This window comes from Puma concolor, chromosome A2 (genome assembly GCF_028749965.1).
Source record: "Puma concolor isolate L17-30 chromosome A2, mPumCon1.1.hap2, whole genome shotgun sequence".
Classification (NCBI taxonomy): Eukaryota; Metazoa; Chordata; class Mammalia; order Carnivora; family Felidae; genus Puma; species Puma concolor.
Genome location: NC_141668.1, coordinates 112,692,721 through 112,711,456, shown reverse-complemented (window position 1 = coordinate 112,711,456; position 18,736 = coordinate 112,692,721). Strand labels below are relative to the sequence as shown.

General features: G+C 51.5%; 1 protein-coding gene across 6 annotated transcripts in view; it reads left to right on the top strand.

Annotated features, from left to right (window-relative positions):
• MGLL (monoglyceride lipase) overlaps window positions 1-18,736 on the top strand; it is a 252,960-nt gene that overhangs the window by 156,400 nt on the left and 77,824 nt on the right. The gene's annotated exons all lie outside the window — the stretch shown is intronic.

Below are 18,736 nucleotides of genomic sequence, written 5' to 3'. Positions count from 1 at the left end.
TCTCCACAGTGCTTAACACGGTCCAGAATGTATTTATTTGCCAAGTATTCTGGGTCTGGCTCTAGCATGAAATCTCCATAAGGGTAGGGACTTCATTTAATTCAGATGTGTCCCTAGAGCCTCAACGAGTGCATGCCCAAAGTGCTCAACAATTCTGTTAATGAAGAAATGAAGGGCTGAGAGCTGCGTGGGCCTCAAGCTGATGCCAGGCAGTCCTTCTGTTCCTTCATGTTGCATTATGGGTGTAATCATAGCAGCCTTCCAGTCTCGTGGGGCTTCATCTTTTCTAGGAAAAGAAAAAAAATACACACACACACACACACACACACACACACACACGTATTTGAAAGAAAATAGGCGCTTTGGGAAATATCCCAGAAGCTTGCAGGCATCTGAACTTTACTCTGCAGTTCTTACAACCATGCTTTTTAGGGTGCTTGCATTAAAATGGATGTGAGGGCAGTAAAATCAGTTGTGGCAGGAAGATAACAGCTAACCACACAAGGGACCAACAGAAAAGCTATTTCCTCTGGCACAGGATGACTGACACAGGGTGGCCTGGCTGGAGCTCTACCGGTAGGAAAATATTTTGATGTGATGCCAACGACAACAGCCGGGGCTTTGTTGTGTGTCTTCGATGTCCGTTAATTCTCCCTGAGGGTCCTGTTGTTTTCTACCTCGCAGACGAGGAAACAGAGAATTCAGCAACTCACTCGAAGTCACAGAGTTAGGAAGGAACGGAGTCTGGATCTGAACCCAGGCCAGCTTGCTGCTGGGCATGTAAGGGACCTTGTTAGCGAGTCTGTATTTGAGTATAGGCTGAGCAATGTGAAAAAAAAAAAAAAAAAAAAAAAAAGGTCTCCAAACTTAGATCAAGATGAAGGTCTATGTCCCTCTCCCTTACCAGTCCACAGGTGAGTGGTCTAAGCTGGAGGGTCAGTCGGCTCCCCACGGTCATTCAGGGGCCCAGGTTCCTTCCACCTTGTTTTCTACCACCTCTGAAGGTGTGGCCCCACGGCCAAAGCTGGGTCATCGCCATTTCTGTGTTCCAGGCTGGGGGAAGGAGACAGAGAGCGAGCATAAGACAAGCAAGGGGGTTTAAAGTGGGTGTCATGGAAATTGCCTCTGTCGCTTCCGCTTATGTTCCATGGGCACATGTCAGTGATGTGGCCATAGAGCTACAAGGAAGCCTGGGGAATGTGGTCTCTACCTGGGCAGCCGTGTGTCCAGGTAAAATTCTATTGCTCTGGAAGGAAGGGAGGACGGAGTTGGGGGCAGTCAATTTGCAGCCTGCCATGAAGAACATATCCTGTTTCATCAACGTTAATGCTGGTCTGTTGCAAGGAAAGTGCTAGCTCTGTTCATTATCATCAGGCATGCGTGTGGTCACCTACTCACTTAATAAATGTTCTTAAGGCTTTCTTCGGGGGGCAGCTCTGTGGTGAGCAGCGTGGGAGCCACCAAGAAGCCAGATTCACTGTTTCTACCCGTGGCATAGCTAGGAGAGGAGAGATCAGCCACCAAGCACAAGGGAGCAGAGTCAACTCACGATTTCATTCATCCATCCACTCTCATTTATTCACACGTGTGTCTTTCCAAGCAAGGACTGAGGTGGCATAACTACAGTGCTGGGCAGTTGGCAAATGCTGTTCACACACACCATCTCTCTCATCTTCTTCCCTACCCCCGAGAGAGGCAGGGCAAGTTCAGAGAAGTTACATGGCCCCCAAATCACATGGCTGGCGAGGAATGGAGCCAGAATTAGGAGCCAGACCTCTAGGGTAGTGTGGTGAAATGGGCAGAGCACAAGTTCAAGGTCAGGTACATACAAGTTCTAGTTCTGACTCCTCTGCTAGCAAACAGCTTCACTTCTTGGAGCCTCAGTCTCCTCATCTTTAAAATTGGTGCCATGGTTCCTTATGTCAAAGAGTTATGCGTAAGAATCTCGTGGTGGAATGGATTAGTCTTTGGTTAAGTGGATGCTCCTTAGGTAGGCACACCCTTCCCTTCTGGCTTCTTCGGGGCACTTGGTCTCTGACAATTTGTCCTGCATGCTTCATGAGGTCCTGAGAATGCACTGGGAGAACACGGAGGCCACAGACCCCAGGAAGCTGGGCAGATGGCTCTGCCCGTCCCTCCCAGTCCTTGCTTCCTTGTGGGGGTTGGGGTGCTCTTTCATCCTGACCCTTGTTATCTGCGGTCCTGCTTCGGAACTGTTCCCGCCTCCTGTGGATCTGCCCCAGATGACTCCCAGGTGCTGCCCGTCTTGGCCACATGGTCCATGGCCTCAGCTCACTGTGGGGACCCTGACCACCTCACCCTCACCAGGGCCCCGGTGGCCGGAAGGCAGAGCCTGGTGGGACAGGAAACTTTGGCAGAGTGAAGCAGCTGGGGCGGGGTGGGGTCACGGGAGGGGCTGGCAAGGTGAGGGCTGAATGGAGGAGTCGGTTGTGGGAGCAGAGCAGTGATGACTTTTAGCTGCAAACACAATAGAAGGCTGGAGTTTGTGCCAGCACAGATTTGAGTGGGAGAGGCTGGGGGCAGGGTGTCGAGCTAGAGGCTGCTGCAACCATCCAGGTCTGGGGCAGTAAGGGCGGGGGTGGTAACAGAGGGAATGGAGAGAACAGAGAGGAGAGGGGGGCTCTCGGGGAGGAGTCTGAGGGAGTTGGTCTTGGGACTCGGTGTCCGGGGGGCCAGCTGCTGGAGCCACAGGCATGGTCACAGAAGTGAGAAAGAGGCAGGAGTCCAAACTGGGCCCTCGGAGCCAGAGGGGACCCAGGACTTGGAGCTGAAAGCTGGAGGGGGCGCCCACAGAGATGAACTGCTTGTACGGCATTCCAGGAATTCACCTTGGTAAGGAATCCAGACCTGTCTTTTTATCTAAATCCAAACTTTCTTTCACCCTATGTCTAAACTCCCCTGTACTAGAAGAATAAGTTTTTCTCTAAACCTGATGAAATCCATTGGCAAACATAACCTAAGTAGCCATTCTGTGCCAGGTGCTGTTTTGCACAATGTACACAAGGGAAATTTAGGAAGACTGTCATTGACTGGCAGAAACAATAAGGAAACAGGTTATTCCAGCCCAGTGTGGTCAGGGAGTGTGACACAACTGAGCCCAGCGCTGTGGGAACCCAGCAAGATGTGTGACTAATTCTGGCTCAGGGAACTTGAAAGGATGCTGTTACCCAGAAGGGCCCATCTGAACTGGGTGTTGCAGAGTGAACAGGAGCTCACCGGCAGAGAGGAGGGAGAGGGTACTCCATAATGCATGTGGTCACAGTGGTGCAAGGCAGTTCAGCACAGAAGGCTTATGATGTGCCAGACGCGCTCACACCCATCAGTAATCAGCAAACAGGAATTAAAACCACAGCAATATAGTATTTCACACCCATTGAACTGGCGAATCTGAAGTCTGACATCACCAAGCGGTGGTGAGGAGGCGAGCAGAGAAATGTTCATACCTGTAAGGAAGAATGTAAACCGGTCCCACCTCTCTGGAAAACAGTTTGTCATCACCTGCTAGAACTGAACATCTTCATGCCTTATCCGGGGACTATTACCAGATAGACACGCTAGAGACACTCTTGCCCGTGAGCGCCCAGAGACATGCAAGAATGGCAACGTGACTCGTAACATGCCCAAACTGGAAACAATCCAAATGCCCCTCCATAGGAGGCTGGATAAGCGCATTATAAAATATCCTTATGGTGGAATCCTGTACAGTAGTGAAAGATGACCCTGCAGCTACACATATCCGTGTGGGTGAGCTCCCAAGGCATACGGAATAAAAGAAACAATCAAGACCCAGAAAAAAACGTCAGGATGAGTCTGTTCACACACAAGTTCAACACAGGCCAAACTAAACAGACCACTGTTTCCCTCCATACAAAAGTGGTTAAACTGTGAAGAAAAGCAGGGGCGCCTGGGCAGCTGAGTGGGTTGAGCATCCGACTTCGGCTCAGGTCATGATCTTGCAGTTCATGGGTTCGAGCCCCGTGTCGGGCTCTGTGCTGACAGCTCAGAGCCTGGAGCCTGCTTCGGATTCTGTGTCTCCCTCTCTGTCTGCCCCTCCCCCACTTTCACTCTGTCTCTCTCTCCCTCAAAAATAAATAAACGTTAAAAGAATTTTTTTAACTGTGAAGAAAAGCAAAGCAGTGATTATCCCAGGAGTCAGGACAAGCAGTGACTTCTGGAGGGAGAAAGAGGTATACGTGCGCTTCTGTAATGCCAGTGATGTCCTGTACATGCATTGTCCGTTTTTGTTATGATTATTAACCTGCATGTGTAGATTCACAGTGAGAAGTCACACAGCCTTGCTGACCTGGCAACACTGACCTTGGTGTAATGGGTATAGGGGCTGGGTTGAGGCTGGAGACCAGGGTTGGAGACACATGGAGAAGGCTCTCCGGGGCAAAATAAACAATAGGATGTTGTGTTGTCTTTGATTTTACGTTGTTTTCCTCATCTGGAATATTTTAGAATATCAGTGATATTCAGAATATACAACACCTTGGGTGTCTAAATAAGGAGTTGCAGGTAGCCATAATGAAAGGATGTTCTGGGTCTCCATCTTTTTGCCCTGGATTTCTGCTTTCTGAGGCCTTCCAGCTCAGAAAACAGGCTGTGTGCAGAGGAAGTCTAGACTGTTCATCGAAACATCTCGAGGAAATGTTGTTTAAGAGAGATGGTGCTCTTGTCCATCGGGGGACATTTTTCTTTGCCTATAAAAAGTAAGCTTGACTGTGGGCCTAGGAGGAGACTTGGCCTTGTTCTGCTCCCCCGAGGGCTGCTCAGGGCACCCACAGGAGTGAGAGAAGCCGGCAAAGGAGAGGTTGGCAGGGAACGAATGTCCCAGAGGCTGAGTGGAGAGCAGTCCTGGGACACATCCTCTGCAGAGAAAAAGAAGGACAGTGGGGATGGGGGGTGGTGTTGATATGGTCATGCAGCCCACAGCCCATGACGCACCGGTGACGGAGTGATGTCACATGCTTCTCTCTGCCAACCCTGACTGCAGACCCACCAGTTGCTCACAGGCTCCCATGAGGCTCTGCAGAGTGAGGAAGGCATTGCCTTCCAGAACCTCTGGGCTTAGCAGGCCGGATGAGGCAGGTATCTGGGTGGCCCAGGGAGGGGAATGCGCTAAGTGCCCAAAGAGAGATGTTAGTGGTATGATAAATCAGGTGTTAAAATGCATCAAACTATTTATCCCCCTCTGTTTCAAGCTGGTTGATGCTGGATTTGCTTGTGCACATTTATATGGAAATGCATCGTTGCTGTGGCTTGTAATTTTCTAGTTGAATAACTTCAGGGCAGGCCCACTTTGGAATTTAATTATCCTTACGCTGGGAAGGCTTTACAGCTTTGCTAAGGCTTTACTGCTCAGAAGACCAGATGACTCCAGGCATCTTGTGATACTTATCAAGGAGCACCAATGGCTTCAGTATGTTGCTATTTTGAGAGTTGTTTGATAACGTTCTTTTATGGCCCAGGAGTCAAGATGGACCGGCCTTAAACTAAATTCTGCCCAGTCACTATGGTGCCGCAGGGGAGTCTCTTGTCTGCTGGACACCTGACTAGAGCTTTTAAAGCCAGACCCTTATTTGGACAACCCAGATGCATCACTCCACTGTGCTCTACATGGAAGGCCCAAGCTACATGTGAAAGAGTCAACTACTGATTCGTGGAATGCAAGAGGCTGGATGCTCCAAGTAGTGATGACATCATCCTAGGGGGAAATTGGGGATTTAAGCTACACAGAACTAGCCTTCTCAAAACCAGGGCCCGGTGGGGAATATAGTATGTGGCCGTCCAGAGTGGGGTAACTGCCGAAGGCTTACAGGCTGCCTGGGGATCAGAAGAGTAGGGAGCTGTGATTTATTAGTAATGTCTGCTCTGGACCCAGGAAGGGAATAGGGGTCCAAGTGCTATGTGTTTTTCACCTCATCACTTCTTAGATACCTCTCAGGTGCTGGGCCCTGTGCTGGGGGCTTTCTCAGATGCCCCCCCCCCCGCCCCCGCCATTCACTCTCAGAGTGACTTGGAAGGAAGTGGCAATGTTCTTCCTGGGGCAACTGTTCATGGAAAGATATTAAGGAATCAAAGGCAGGATCCAAAATGAAACATGCAGTGTGATTACGATGATAAGTTATAATTACAATTGAAAATCGTAGCTGTTAATTTATGATGAAACACCATCAGTAATGACAAGCAAAGTTTAATATATATGGAGGGAAAGAACCCAAAAGGAAGCAGAATGTTCATACTGGTTATCACTGCGTAGTGAGGTTATGGATGGATTTTATTTTCCTTTAGGCTTATCTGTATTTTTCCATTTTTTAGAATGACCCACATTCCTTTTCCGAGCATACATAAATTATGTGTGTGGGTGTGTGCATTTGAAAATGTTATATATAGAGAAAGGTTTGGTGGCATGCATTTGTCACTTCATGAATTCACCAGGCATATCAATTATTCCTTCCCAATGTATTTCTTAGTAGCTACTTAGAGTAACCCTAAACCTTTTGCTTCATCTGGACTGAAATATTTGGACGAGAACCTTCACAATCACCTCCCAATTTCTAATGCTGAACAAATCCTGGCCTTTGGAAAATGTGGCCAAAAGATGAAAAGTCACCAAGAGAGCCAAAACACGTAGCAGCCCTGAAGAGGGGCATCCTTCGAAGGAGTCACAGACACAGTCATCTTAGGAGGTAGTATTGCTACAAGAAATTTAGAAACTTGCTAATGACTTCCAGCATGATCCAGGAAGACTTGGCTTCTGTAAACTAAGAATGGACATTTCTGAAGAAGGAATCAACGGATATCTGAAAAGACTCCATGGGGTCTAGAACTCTGAGCTTTTCCAGTCGGCGGAGGTTGGAGGAGGCACGTAGCCTAGCACCTGGCACAGAGACACTCAAAATATGTTGTTATAATTTTTTCAAGTTTTATTGAAATTCGGGTAGTCAACATACAGTGTAATATTAGTTTCAGGTGTACAATATAGTGATTCATCACTTCCATACATCACCCGGTGCTCATCACAAGTATACTCCTGAATCCCCATCACCTGTTTTCACCCATCCCCCCACCCACTTGTTGCAGTTTTTAAAATAAAATTATAGTTATAACAGACACACACACGTTATCTGTTTTTGAAATGATTTAGTAACTTTGGCTCATTAGGAACCCCGCAGAGTGGGGTTTTTGAAACCCTCTAGTCTGTGCAAGCCACGGTCTTCTTTCCTTGTCTGTAGACACAGGCGGGTTGCAGACCGAGCCCAGACCGTGGCAGTGAGAGCTGCCGCTCCAGCCAGGGTCCGAGGTGGCTGCTGTCTTGCCCCGTGCCTGGTTCCACTCTGATTGCTTCGTTTCCCTGAGGGAACCATTGTGCTTAGCATATTGGAGCCGTTTCATCTGGCTCGCAGCTGAGGGAGTAGAGAATGCCTTCGGACTTTGGTAGGCTGATGGTCATCACTGCTCCAAGTAAAACTGTTTCAGGTACGACCCCCGGGTGGATTAAGTTCCCATCCATTTCCGACACAGGTGTGCCTGCCTGATGTGAGTCTGAGATATAAAAAACCCAAATGCACAGACCAGAAAACCAGCAGGGGACCCGGCACATAACTAAATGGCTGTCTGGAACATTCTTTGAAAGTGCAGGCCTCCTTTGCGTGTTCTCAAACAACTTGACTCGTATAACCCTGACGTGCACATAAGGGGGAAAGGAAGGCCCAAAGAAGGACACCAGCATTTAGGCAGGTGCAATGCTAGAAATTCTGAGAACATTGTCATTTAAACTTCAAAACTCCTGTGCACGGCATGGATTATTCTTCTTCCTTTACAAGTAAGGCCCTCGAGGCAACAAGTGACTTTCTCAAAGACCAAAGGTAGGGTTTGGCCCATGCTGGTATTGAAATGCCCTGGTTCTGGGTCCTGGGAGGAGGCTGGGCGTGGGATAGTCAAGGAGCTCATTTGACAGCATAACATATATAAAGTGCTCAGCTCCACAAATAAGAATTTCTCTGCTTTCGCGGGATAGCTAAGCGACACACAGTTTCAATGCAAACACAAAAATAACCAAATGTCACTGCGTGGAATAGCCAGGATGTGAAGTTTGAACTGTGGCTGGGCTGTGGCTACCGTGAGGCTGCAGATTCTTCGCAGAGTGCTTTAAAAGAGGGTGCATAGACAAAAAAAAGAAAAAAAGGAAGATGGGGGAGGGGTGCCTCTCTAGTTCCTGGGGCAGGTGGGGCACAGTATGACCCTACAGACTCTTGTAGGATTCTGATCTTTTCAACGGTCCACAAGCAAGCTCCTGATGGGAGGTGGAGCTCAGAACATGGCGAACGTGGGAGTAAAGCTGAGTGGCCTCCACTTTTGCCTGTCTTCTGTCTCTGGGAGCATTTTGGTATTGAGAGGGCATGCTTCATCGAAAAGGAGAGGAAGACAGGCCAGGTGCTCAGCCAGCCAACCCTAAGTGTGTACCTCGGGGACCCCGGCAGGGCTTTCCAGTGGGGAAGGGAAGAGTGGGTGGCATGGAGGCCCAGGGCCTGGGTCACATCAGAGCGGGTAGCAGTGTTCTCGCCCCCATAGTGGGCCTCAGGGGTAAGTGGGGCGTGAGGGAGCACTTACAGGAGGAGTGCAGGCTTGAGACCCATATCACACAGGAAACGGGCTGTCAGACCAAAGTGGGGCAGAGTAGGGCACTGAACCAGAGAACCAGGCATTCAGTCGGGAGTGGAGTGGGGAGGCTGTGCTGCGGGCCACGGGGAGGTGAGAGTTGTTCCCACTCTGACCTCCCTTCATGAAGCAGTGGAACTGTCTTATTCATGGGATCCTTAGATGAATTGACGCGTAGCTGGTCTAGCAGGTCATTGATGAATGAATGAATGACTCAGTGCATTTATTTCAGGGTTGTAAAAATAGAAGCAGATCTCCGGCAGGTAATCTCCAGCCAGTCTTGCCGGTGGGGGGTGGGGGGGGGGGTTACTAATGTCCTCTGTGGAGGCCTCTTTAAACACAAGCCATTCATAGCCCATCGCCCCTTAAGAACACAAAGAGCACCCCATTTCCCTTGGAATTTAACATCCCGGGTAAGAAAGAGTGTCCTCCAATCAAATTTTCGTCCCTTGCAGATCGCCATTTAACATCTCCGTGCTTATTCCCTAATTTGTAAAATGGCGTGGAATAGTAAGTACCGGTTAGATCACGCATGGTGAGTTAATACCATGAGCTCACGTGGACGGCCGGGGCTATTGACCTGATCCTCAGGACCCTGGGAAGTAGGCTCTATTGTTGGCGCCCATTTCACAGATGAGGAGACTGAGACTGAGAGAGGCTGAGTCCCTTCTCTGAGGCCTGTGGGGCTAGTGAGGGCCAGACTCAGGAGCCAAGTCCAGAGAGTGACTCCCAGGCTCCAGCCCACCTCACGCTGCCTCTTCGTGTATATCCGTTAGCACTGCTGTTGCTAATCAGGGGGAGACTGGCTTTCTCTGCTTTCTGTGATCTGTACTGAATGTCTTCTCTGCTTAGACAAGCTCTTCAGTTTCAGTGTTATGATAATAAATGAATGAATGAATGAATGAATGAATGAATGACATTTGGGGCTTCAGACAGCAGCATTTGAGGTAAATATACTTGACACAGAGCTGTTCTGGGTTTGGGGTTGTGAACATTTCAAAAGGTATATTAAGTGAAAAAATTCTTTTTTTTTTTTAAGTTTATTTATTGTTGAGAGAGAAAGAGACAGAGCATGAGAAGGGGAGAGGCAGAGACAGAGGGAGATACAGAATCTGAAGCAGGCTCCAGGCTCTGAGCTGTCAGCACAGAGTGGGGCTCGAACCCATGAACCATGAGATCGTGACTTGAGCCGAAGTCGGATGCTTAGCCAACTGAGCCACCTAGGCGCCCCTTAAATGAAAAAATTCTTAAGGAAACTTTCTCTGTGGTCTTTTAAAAAAAAAAAAAAAATTTTTTTTTTTTTTAACGTTTATTTATTTTTTTGGGACAGAGAGAGACAGAGCATGAACGGGGGAGGGGCAGAGAGAGAGGGAGACACAGAATCGGAAACAGGCTCCAGGCTCTGAGCCATCAGCCCAGAGCCCGACGCGGGGCTCGAACTCACGGACCGCGAGATCGTGACCTGGCTGAAGTCGGACGCTTAACCGACTGCGCCACCCAGGCGCCCCTCTCTGTGGTCTTTTAAAAAGTGTTTTAATTTCATTTTCTCCTTGGAAAATACCTCTATTGACGATCCGCCTTTAAAAAAAATAAATAACTAGGATGGGGCTGGGTTTCAGAGATGAGTAATCTAATTGCCACTGCATTCCTGAATCTTGAATTTGCCTTCCAGCCTTAGGTATGTCCCTCTGGCTTGTCACATCCTAGCGCAGAAACCTTCAGTGCCTCCAAGTCCCTGGAGGATGTAATCAAGTTCTATTCCTGCATCTGGGGCCCCCTGCAGTGTGACTACTGTCCCCACTCTGTTGAGCTTTGCTCCTGCCCCTCCTTCCTCTGGGCCACCCCCTTCCTTGGAGTGTCGGAGTCTGCCTGGGCACCCTGGTACCTCTTATGGGTCCTCTATCACCTTGAATGCCCAGTTCAGGTCCTTCTCACCTGTCTTCATTCTCCTGTTCCTTTGGGCCAAGAGCAGTCCCGGGCGCTTGACTGAAGTCTGTGTATCCATTGCAGACAACAGAAACCTCCTTAGCAGGGCAAGGTGAAAGGGAATTTACTAGGGGGAATCTGGCGCTTTCAAAATAGTTGGAGGGGCTGCAGGAGTGGTCTGTAGGCCTCCAGGAATGCCCCCCTGACTGTCCCAGCCCACGTTTGTGTCTGCCTTCTCAGAGCCCCTTCCTTCACTTATTCATTCATTCACTTATTCATTCATTCATTCATTCATTCATTCATTTATGGAACAGAGGCCATCCTAGCTTCTAGGGACAAGACACAGGATGAATCAATAAAACATGGTCCTTGTCCTCAAAGAACTCATGATCTACTCACACTAGATGCTGATGAGTACTGGATAAAAGAGATGTGAACAGAGTGTTATTAGGATCTCAGGAGGGAGCTACTAACTCAGCCTGGGGAGGTGGGGGGCGCCAGGAAAGGTTTCCGAGTTCATAGAGAGCAAGGATGGAACTTGAGCCAGACCACGGGCATGGGCAAAGATGGCCAGCTAAAGAACAAGATGTCCTTCTTTGATTGGTGGACAGGCTGGGGCAGGAGGCCAGAGGGATACGCTGGTCAGGGCGAGGAGCCTCTGGGGACTGCCTGACCGTGCACTGTGACATGACTGCGCAGCATCTTCCTCTTGTTATGCAATCGCACAGTGGTCAAGAATGTGCACGTGAGAGCCAGCCTGGCTGTGCTCAGGTTCTGCTGAGTTCTCAACCTCCTGGCTGTGTGACCTCAGGCAAGCTGTGTAGCCTCTCTGGGCCTGACTTTTCTCATTAGAAAAATGGAGAAAACAGACGTACCCGCCTCATGGGGTTGTTGTGAGGGTTAAAATGAGTTAGCGCATAACACACTTAGGCCCATATCTAGCCAAAGTAAATATCAGCTGTCAGCACTGGCTATTATGTAATGCCTGACTGTGCACCAAGCATCCTGCCGGGTTCTTTTCCATAAATTCTCTCAATCAACCCTCACAAAGACCCCGTGAGCTAGGCGTTATTGATCTGTTTTACAAATAAGAGGTCTATTTCTAGCTCCCCCTATGAAATTTTAGACCCCTTCGCGGGTTTTGTTCTATTCCCGTCCCCGCCGCACACTGTTTGTGCTGCGGGAGCCCTGCCAGAGACGGAGGGGAACAAAGTCATCCTGGCACTGTGGAATAGCAGGGGAAACAGTTACATTTGGATTCCAGCAGAGCCTGTCAGGATTCTGCTTTAGTTATGGGAAAGGGGTCCAGCTCAGCCTCTCAGTCCCACTCACAGGCCTGATGACAAACGTGCCGGGTGAATTTTTTTTTAAAGTCAGAAAATTTGGCAGTAGGGAGTCTGGTGGATGTGGATGATGGAATGAGCCACCCGGGTGCCTGAGTGGGATGCCTTGGGGATAAGCGAGAACTTACAGCAGGCGCTGCCCCCAGAGCAGGCCAGCAGATGCCCTCCCCCCACTTCCCTTGAGGGCATCATGAGGGTCTGTGGGGCTAGCGTCCTTCCCTCCCTGGGTCGGATGCCCCCACCTTGCCATCTGAGCTGCTGCCTGGTGGTAGGAACGTCCACGGTGCTCACCTGACAAACGGGTTTCCTCCCACAAATCCTGGGCTTCCGGAATTTTCCTATGTCTTCAGTTGGGCATTCAGCTCTTCCTTAATGAAGCTTGCCGTTGCTTTGGAGAGGGCAGGCAGGAAAGAGCCTAATGTTTTCTACTTGGCACCAGACTATGCTAAGTGCTTTAGGTGGGTTCATTTCCACCTCCTGACAGCCTTGTGCGGGAGGTGTTGTGACCTCCTCTGCAGGTGTGCACTTAGAGGGGAAGCTGTCCCAGCCAAGTCCACGGTCCTGTACGTAACAGATGGGGGCATCCTTCGTAGAGGTGAATGCTTTTATTCTAGCACCGGGCCCTCTCTTTCAAGCCATTGGTGGCTGCAGGCCTGTTTTCCCCTACCCCCAACCTTCCAGGGGTCCCTACACAGTGTGGGCCCATGAATAGGCCTCACCTTCTGGGGAGTGAGCAGGCAGAGTGGATGGCTGGAAAGGCAGAGGCCTCACCCTTGGACTGCAGAGCCCTTCAGCACACCTGCGCATACTCTCTCATTTCATCTCAAAACCCCAGGGCAGAGGTGCTGTGTCCCCATTACACAGGTGGAGAAACTGAGGCCCGCACCCATCCAGGAGCCAGTTTCTGGGAGCACTGGAGTGTAAAGCCAGGGCTCTAGACCGCAGGTGGACCGTCTGTGCGAGCAGAGGAAACAGCTTCATGGCAGGCAGTTACAGAGTGCCAGGAAGACCCAAAGCTTCCAGACACGTTTGGTCATTTATGTGACACTGTACTGTCTGGGGTTGGAGGTGTCGGGAGTATCCCGATTTGACAGGTGAGCAAACCGAGACCTAGAAAGTTGAGTCGCTGAAACAATGAACAAGCAAAGGAATAAAGGGAGAAACAGTTTTTTGATCGAGGGGACATTCCACTTTGTCGGGCCTGGGCATGGTCACACCAGCCCCAGTTTATAAATTCTGAGAAGTTCTGCGGCATTGTTCATCTCAAGGGCTGCATATGCTTTACTGGGAGCTGCCCCACCTCCCAGGGCTGGATGCCAGGCAGGCCATCTGCTCCTGGGGCTGGGCCTCCCCCTCTGACAGTCATTGCCTTCTCCCGGAACGACTGTCTCCCAATGGGCTGCAGCCATTAAAGAAGTTCCAGGAAAAAGATCTTCGCCAGCCTCTTCTGCAACCTAATTTCTGCCGCCGTGGGTATTGCCTTGTCTGCATAAATGGCCCTGCTAATTTTCTGCTGCTGTTCTCTGTGGAGGTTGCAGAATGCCAGGGGAGGGCGGGAGTGAGGGAACCGCTTTGCCCGGCACCTGCTGAGAGCCCAGCCTGCAGGTTCCTTGACAGACATCATCCCTCATCTCTCCCTCCATTCTCCACAGCGGCCCTGGAAGCTTCAAAAAGTCAGATCCATTCGCGGCTCTGCTCTGAGCCATCCTCTGTAAGGAGAAACCCCTCCCGTTCCTTGCTCCTGGGACCCTACAGGCTCTGGCTGCCTCCCTTCTCAGAGTTGATCTCAGGCCCCTGGCCCTGCAACCAGGGTTCTAGATGATGAGACCTTCTTTTTGCTCCTGGGATCCATTACACACCTGTGTTGCCCTGGGCAGGACCACGCCCCTTGATGCCTCCCATCCATCCACACCCCTGACTTCTCTCTTTCTCAGCCGTCAGTTCTCAGCTTAAACACTGAAAGAGCCCTTCCGGGTCACTTCCTCCTGTCCAAATAAGGCTCCCTGTGGTCCCTTCTCTCTGTGTCCAAGGCACTTGTCACAGTACACGCCCACAGGTATATCCTCTGCGGAGCGTCTGTCTGTCTTTCTAGCCAGACTGTGAGGTGTGTGAGGGCAGGGACAATGCTGTTTCTCCCTCTGTGGGTCCCCGGCGCCTGGCACTTGATAAGCTGTGAGTTGGTACTCCTGGACGGCCTCAGTCAAGGTCCCCTGTCGCTGCCACCCTGCAAGTGTGGGCTGGGAGCCAGTGGGTGGCTTGTGCAGGGCCACGCTGGTGACGCTGGGACCGAACCCGGTCATCCTGGCTTCATTGTGTCCTGTTGACAGCCTCCCAGCAGCCTTGGTGTTTATTTCACCATGTCTCGGTTCCTTACTGCTGACTGCGTTCAGAGCAGAAATATAATCACAACAGCTTGTGAAACCCCAGACAAGAAGTTCCAAGTGGAGGTCAGCATCCAGAGGTGAGAGGGGGCACTCCATCAGACAGTCTCAGGCTGGGGGTTTCCCTTCCCCTAGAGACACAAAGCCTAAATGCACACGGCTGGGCGTGTGGCTGGGGGTGTCCAGAGAGACAGGGTGGGGGCGCTGCGAGGGGTGGGACCTGGGGGCGGGCCAGCGACAGGGGAGCAGATGATCACACAGTACAGTGGCCACACGTACAGCAGGTATGTTGGGGGGTGGGGGGAGGAAGGTCTGACAAGGGGAGCAGGTGTGACCTGACAGGTGAGGTGGACGCAGCAGTGGAAAACCCAAGGCCAGGAAAACCTGGCTTCCCAAGGCCCCTGCCCCTGGGCCTGAACTCCGACTTGGGGGGCTGCAGGGGGCGGAGGGATCCGGGCCACAGGGGTCCTCCGATCTGTCAACAAATCCGTACTAAGCTCCTGCTGTGCACCAGCATTTTCCCTGGCTGAGGATATAGCAGTGAGCAATGTAGACGACACCCCTGTCTTCGTGGAACACATTCCAGCTGGGTGGGTGGGTGGGGGCAGAAGGGAACCTGGTGGTGGACAAGTGGTTTTGGACAGTCACAAGTCTCAAGGGACTCTTTCCACTGCAGCGGTCACAGAAGGCCTGAGGTCCACACGGCAGTCCAAGCCATCGTGCACAGATCGGGAGGGGTCCCCAGCAGATGCCTCAGCAGGGGCAGAGGCTCTGAGGTGGGAGTGGGCTTGCTAGTGGTTTGCGTGCCCTTCAAGTCTGTGTTCGGTGACGGCACGTTAACCTGAAGTCAGCCATGAGAGAGCGTTTACACTGTGGAAACTGGCAAACCGGGACCCCCCACCCCAGTTGTTAAACATTGAGCAGCGCACCCCAGTTGGCATGTCTGAGCGTTGGAAAGGAGGCCACAGGCAGAGGGGAGGGGGGGAGGTGAGGATGTCATCACAGAGGCAATAGCTTTGTTCTCTTGCAGCCAGAAGTCTCTGAAGGGTTTAAGGCAGAGGAGTAATGTGATTTGATTTTCACTTTGCCAGACAGATCCTACAGAACAAAGACTCGGGTCCAGGGAACAAGTAGGTGTGGGGAGGGGGAGGGGAGACCCAATTATCAGAACTGGGGCCCAGGCAAGAGCTGAATGCATAAACTAAGTGGAACCCCACTTACCATGGGGGCAGCTGAAGACCAGAAAGAGGCCACTTGTCCAAACGTGTGTCTGCTGAGATGGCTGGTCTGGTTCAGGGATGGGGGCGGGGGGGTGGGGGTGGGCAGGGAGGGGGCTAAGCCTGCAGGTGCTGCCTCATCCATGCAGACAAGGACTGAAGAAGCCTCTGCTCCCTGCAGTAGGTCAGTTCGCTTTGTTTCCAAAGGAAAGGCAGCAGCGAACTCTGACAGCCTGTATATCTCTACAGATAGAACGTGTGGTTTACCCGGCATGTTCCCTGGGCAGATAAGTGGCTCCAAAGTGGCTGTAAGCCTCCAGGCCATTAGCTGCATTCTTGCCACTGGCTGAGCAGTACGGTTGCCCAAGCCGTGCACTGTGATGACTGCAGGTGCTTCCGCATGTCAGAACCACTGGGGAGCTTTTCCTACCCCAGACCAGTTAAACCCAGAGGTTCTCTGGGGGCAGGACCTAGCCTCCGCATTTTTTAAAGCACTCCAGGCGACTTCAAGCTGTTGGCAAAGTTGAGAACCACTGGATTAGAAGAAATTTCTGTAGAGTCAGAGGCCAAGTATTTTTCCACATCATATCTCAGAGGTAGACTATTAACAAGCAATCTCAGGCATAATGACAGTGCCTTATGCCACTGCTTTGGGCACTAAGGGAAACCCTGAAGGCCTCTGCCACCAAGCCAGCCCTGACCGCAGTTGGGGGGTGGGGGGTGGCTGACCCAGCTCGATCGCTTGTTCGTCTGCATTAACTGTGGTCTGAATTAATACAGCAGCTGCCGCATCCCCAAAGGATGTGAAAGTGCTTGTGTCATCCCTTCTGGAAGCCCTTCTGCAGATGGGAGAGGACTATTTAGAGGTTCCGGCCATGCCCCTCAGTAGCTAAGGGGAAACCCCCCAGCCGACCCCAGAAGCGTCAGCTGGGCAGGTGTAATCTGCCCAGATTAACGTCTGATCAAGAGCAGGTGGCCAGATGTTCCGAGCAGCAACGGAGACAGTGTGAAATGTTTCTCTTATATTTTTAGGAAACGGGCAGGGAGGACAGATGCCAAAGGCAGATGAGGTTAACGCTGGTATTTTGCACACTGTTCAAAGAATAAAACGTGTAGCCTGGTGAAATAAGCCCGTGCACTTCTGCCCCTGCACAACCTGGCGAGTGGAGCTGTCGAAAGAAACGGGCTTTTGAGTGAGGTGTTCATTCCCTTAACATACATCCGCCTGCCCCTCTTCACTGCCACCGGGGCCTGGGCTACAGCACTGGTTCCGCCAGAAGAAGGTGGACACGCCTCCTGGACTCTTGAGCCAACCTTGAAGTGGAGGAGAGAGCCAGGGACCAAGAAAGCAAATGAATTGCAAAACAAGGGCAAACTGTGATGTGCGGTTACAAACCAGTGCAAATAATGGCAGAACGTGCTGTGTGGTGAGGGGCCAGTGGGGGTCAGAAAGGCCCAAGGGAGGGAGGCCACCCCAGGTGGGATGGAGAAGAGGCCTCTTCGAGGTGATGTCTGTGTGAGGAGCAACCAGGGGAGATCTGGGGGCGAGCATTTGGGAGAGGGGGCTGGCAAGGCCCCAGGTCCTGAGGCGGGAAGCACCAGGCGCTGCCAAAGAATGACTGCCGGCCCCTCGTGAGGACAGGGAGGTAAGCGGGGGAGGTGGCCATAAGGAGTGTGGAGGCAGGCAAGGGACAGGGTGACTTGTGCTCTGAGCCCGCTGGTGGCTGACCAGTGGGAGACCTGAAAGCCGGAAGTCACGTGCTGTGATCTGTATTTGCTGTGTGACTTGGGCAATAAATGTAACTTCTCTGATTTGCATTCTCAGCTACAAAGAAATCAAAGCCTCAGACAACTGTAAGGGTTAGAAATCTTGTGTGTGGGGCTAATGGAGGAACTGACGTACCATAAATGCTCGGGAAGATGGCAGCTGTTTTCCCCCCTTCCCCCTTCTCCCCCTCTTCCATCTCTACTCCTCCCGCCCCACTCCCTCTCCACCGCTCCTCCCCCTCCCTCACTTTTGGCAGAAACTGGATGGGTGTTGCTCATAGAGTTCACGCTTGGCCCGAAGGGGAATCTAGCATCCTATGGGGCTTATGCCAAGAATATGAGTCCTGACAACTGTCTCTTTGAGAATCCAAATGCCCTTTCATCAACCCCCACCATGGCCAGGCCGACTCTGGCTACTGGAGAAGCTGGGATGAGTCACAGCACGGTCGTGCTAGTGTTTGGGTCCCAGAGTCACCCTGCCACACTGAAGGCTTTCCGGGGTGACGGGGTGCCCAGCCGAGCTCTGCTTCCAGATCCCGGGGCTTCTCCTGCACAGATCATAGGTGCAAAATACAGCCGTTTCTTGCAACACCTCGCAGCCTTCATTCGTTCGTTCAAAACAGCGTTTGCAGAATCTCCACCATGAGCCCCAAAGTGTGCTATCTACTAACGCTAAAAGCAAGGGAGGCATGACGTCTTTGCATGTCCTGGAGAAGGTCATAACTGGTGGTGGAGGGAGGCAGAAAGCAGCGCCCGTCCTTGCGTTAACAGAGGGATCACAGGATCCCCGAGGAGAGAGGAGACTTCGCAGAGCCAGTTGGGGGCTGTAAAACCTTTCACAGACGAGGGGAACCTTCAGGCTGGGTGTTGAAGTAAGGGGAGGAGTTTGCCAGACAGATAAGGGGGGAAGAGAATACAAGGCACGCACATAATACAAACTCCAGCTGCCTGTGGAAGGATGGGTATTTAAATAAACTATTACACAGAAACACGGAGAGCTGTATGTCAGTTAGGGTTCTTCTCCTCACAAGTACAGAAAACCCAGTGACCTACCTCAACAGCATAGCAGAAGGCAGGGATAGGGGAGAATGCTGGTTTCAGGTCGGGCTGGATTCAGGACTCAAGCAACAATATCAGGACGTGGGGTCCCTTCTTTACATGGCTCTCTTCTGTTGGGTTGACTCATCCTCTGTTTTTGCCGGACGACTGGAGCCCCTCGAGGCACACAGCCTCTGTGGCTCACACCTGGCGGGAAGCTGAGGGTGCCTTCTCCTGCCTACCTGAGCCAAAGCTCTGGGGTCTGCTCTGATGGGACCCAGCCAGCTTGGCTCGAGTCACCTGCCTGTCCCCGAGACAGGCTGTGTCCTGATTGGTTGAGGTCTGGGTCGCCTGGGCAGCTGGCTTGGAGGAAGTTGCC